Source organism: Eutrema salsugineum, unplaced genomic scaffold (assembly GCF_000478725.1).
Source record: "Eutrema salsugineum unplaced genomic scaffold, Eutsalg1_0 scaffold_12, whole genome shotgun sequence".
In the NCBI taxonomy this organism is placed as follows: domain Eukaryota; kingdom Viridiplantae; phylum Streptophyta; class Magnoliopsida; order Brassicales; family Brassicaceae; genus Eutrema; species Eutrema salsugineum.
The window spans coordinates 2,653,094-2,656,702 of record NW_006256895.1 but is presented as its reverse complement, the minus strand read 5'-3'; the positions used below and the strand labels follow the sequence as shown (position 1 = coordinate 2,656,702).

Below are 3,609 nucleotides of genomic sequence, written 5' to 3'. Positions count from 1 at the left end.
CAGGTGATTTCTGAGACTCGTTCGCACCCGGAGATTTTGGCCGATATACTTAATTCGCGGTACGTGAAAATGGCCGGTAAAGCTTCCCGCGGTACATGAAAATGGCCGGTAAAACCTTCCTGGCCAGCGAGAATGGCCGATAACCTCCATAGACTCAAGTTTTCCATTTTTTCAAGCTCTGCTCACCATTCCACCTCCTGGATTCATCTTTTCAGCTCCATAATCACCTGATAGACACTCAAAACATGCAAAGACTCATTGGGACCTAATGCATCTCCTAAGTTCTAAAACAAACCCTAAGGACCTAAAATACATGAAATAAAACATGATTTGGAATGATTTATGCAACCTAAATGATGCAAATTATGAACATATCAAAAACCCATATAAACAGTGCTCTTGCGGTCGCCAAGAACGGTCGGCCCAAGATAATAGGGTCTAATGGTTCCTCGTCCATCTCAAGAACTATGAAGTCCGTGGGGATTTCTATCTCACCGATTCTCAAAGGTAAATCCTCAAGCAACCCCACCGGTAGTCTAACCGATCTATCAGCTAATACAAGAGAGATCTTGGCCGGCTTGTAACTTTTGTATCCCAATCTCTTGGCCACCGTGTATGGCATCAAGCTCACAGAAGCTCCTAGGTCACATAAGCAGTTTGAGAACTTCAAGTGACCTAAAGCACACGGTAAAGTAAAGCTGCCCGGATCGGATAGCTTTCTTGGTATAGATCTTCTTTGTATTATAGCACTGCACTCATGGCTCAGTATTACCATACCCTGGAGCTCCTTTGTCTTGTTGAGGATCGCATCTTTTAGAAACTTTCCAAGCTGAGGTATAGCTAAGAAAGCATCTATGATGGGTAAGGTAAATTGCGTGTTCTCCAAGTGTTTCTCAAAGACAGCCTTGGCTTTGTCTAGGATTTTCTTTTTGAAACGCCCTGGGAATGGTATCTTGGGTTGGTAAGGTGGTGGTGGAACGTAGGGCTTTTCAAGCTCAGTTGTCTTTTCCACCTCTTTCCCTTTGTCTTTAACCGGTTTCTTCTCAAAAACCTCTTCTTTACGCGCATCGTCTGAGGCTGCCTCCCCCTCTAATTGCTCATTGGCCTCAATGAGCTTTGTTTTAGGCACTGGAGCTTGTAATTTTTTAGCACTCCTCAATGTGATAGCGTTCACATACTCCTTGGGGTTCGGCTCCGGCTTACCTGGTAAAGCAGGGCCTCTTGATGATGTAGAGGCTTGGTTTTGCTTAAGCTCTCTGATATCTTGCTGCATTGTTGCGTGCTGGCTCTCAACTCTCTGCTGACCCTGTAACAGTTGCTGTAAAATCCCACAGACATCGGTTCCCATCTGATTCTGACCTGTGCCCTGAATCTGTTGCTGATTACCCATCGGCTGCGGATTGAACCCAGGCGGAAACTTGTGTTGCTGCGGTTGGCTGTTGAAGTTGTTACCCTGAGCCGCTTGATTCTGCTGAGTGTAGCCGTGTTGTTGCCCACTGAACTGTTGCTTGGGCTGGAAGGTATTCTGAAAAGGAGCTTTTTGAGCATAGCTTTGTTGTTGTTGTTGGGCAGGGTACACTTGGTCTTGAGGGTTAGCTACATTTGGGTTTCTGTATGAGAGGTTTGGGTTAGTGCTGTAGTTGTTAAACCGCTGATACCTCTGCTGATTCCCTATGTAGTTCAGCTCCTCTTGTGTTAGACCATCTTCATTAACATTGTCGAAACTTGGCCCTTGCTCATCAAACTCGCCTACAAAGTGTATTGGCTTTTGAGTCGCCATTAAAACTTTGTCAAGCTTGCTCTGAAGCTCTCTTATATCCTTCTTCATACGCTGTTCATCACTAGATCCCTCTGAACGGTTTGCCCTATCAAAATCTTCTCCATACGTGTCATTGGACATGGCCAGGTTCTCGACTAGTTCCATTGCCGCATTGATCTCTTTCCCAAGAAAGTTTCTGTTTGAAGCTGTATCGAGTTGGTTTCTGATCTTGGGGAGTGCACCTCGGTATAAAATACTCAAGAGGGATGCCTCTGAGAAGCCGTGGTGTGGGCATTGGTTAGTATAGCTCCTAAACCGTTCCCAAGCTTCACTAAAGCTCTCGTTGTTGTGTTGCGTGAAACTTGAGATCTGATTCCTGAGCTTAGCCGTGCGTGATGTGGAAAAGAACTTTGATAAGAACGCCAGTTTACACTGCTCCCATGTTTGTATAGAACCCCTCGGGAGGTTCTTTTCCCACTGGTGAGCTTTATCACCGCGGCTGAATGGGAACAAACATAGCTTGAAGCTATCTTCCGAGAAGCCATTGATCTTGGTTAAGTCGCAAACTCGATCAAACTGATCTAGATGCTCAAGAGGGTCCTCTCCGGCTAGACCGTGAAACTTTGAGTTCTGCACCATATTGAGCAGGGAAGCCTTGACTTCAAAGTTGTTATTCTGAACTGGTGGAGCTTGAATCCCGGCTCGATATTGGTGCGCATTAGCTCGGTCATTTTCTCCAACAAAGACCGGAGGAGGTTGTCTCTGAGCTTGTGGCGGTGGCGGATGAACATGGTGGGCTTGTTGCTCGTTTCTATTAGCTTGTTGTTGGTTTTGCTGAGCAAGCCTCTCGTTTCTTTGAGCCTGTTGTTGGTTAACATAGGCTTGTTGTTCATTCCTTCCTGCCTGCGCCTGATTAGCCTGAGCCTGGTGCTCGGCTTCCTGAGCCTGTTGCTCGATCCTTTGCTGTTCTGCCATTCCAAGTCTTTCAAAGTGCCGTTCTCTCTCGCGAGCTTGCCTCTCAATCCTGTTGATGTTATTGTCGTACGGTAAAGGCGGTTCTGTGCTACGAGACCTGGTTTTCATGCACCTGAAATCAAAACAAGAACTTGCAAAAGAGTTAGTAAAACAAAGGAAAGTAAAGTCTTGATCTTAAGAACAAATAAAAGACTAATGCTCCCACAAGTCGGCAACGGCGCCAATTGATAACTAAGAGTTTTCACTCTTTAAAGAGGTTATCAATACCCCTGTCCTTGTAGTACAAGGGGTTATCAAACCAAACTTGTAGTGGAGACACTAATCTATGCTACTTGTAATCTTAAGTCAAGATGGAATGATAAAGGTTTTAACTAAGCTAAGTAACAAGTGAAAAAGCATGAAAATGAAACAAAGGATGAGATTTAAACTTAATGAAGATGCAAGTAACAAGCAAGTGATTCGGATGATGATAATATATGATAAAGGCAGAAGCTTTAGACAGGATACTTGACTCGGGTGCTTCCAAGCTAAACTAATGGGTTAATGAATCGTTTTATCAAGCGATTTCATTTAAAATTGAACTCAAGGCATGTTAATCTTCTCATGAAAGTATTAAACATCTAAACTGATCCTCTTTCATACCAAAATCCCTTTTGAGAAGAACGAATCAGTCAGCAATAGGATTCAGTTCAAAAATGTCATTCAAGAGAACAAACTATCACTCTCGCGATGAAAGACTCTTAAACCCTTAACCGAGTGGTTCAGACATTTCTACAAACACTTTTGATGTGAGATATGTCTCAGATCTGAACCTCAAGTGATGTGCTTGGATCCAGCCTAGAGATCTCGTCGGTTAAAGAATGAAACATGCAAGA

The 3,609-nt window shown here is 44.0% G+C and overlaps 1 non-coding gene across 1 annotated transcript; it reads left to right on the top strand.

Annotated features, from left to right (window-relative positions):
• The first annotated feature begins 2,036 nt into the window (after positions 1-2,036).
• LOC112089343 lies at positions 2,037-2,143 on the top strand. Its single transcript, XR_002900979.1, has one exon. It is a non-coding gene; the product is annotated as a small nucleolar RNA R71 (small nucleolar RNA).
• The last annotated feature ends 1,466 nt before the right edge of the window (positions 2,144-3,609 follow it).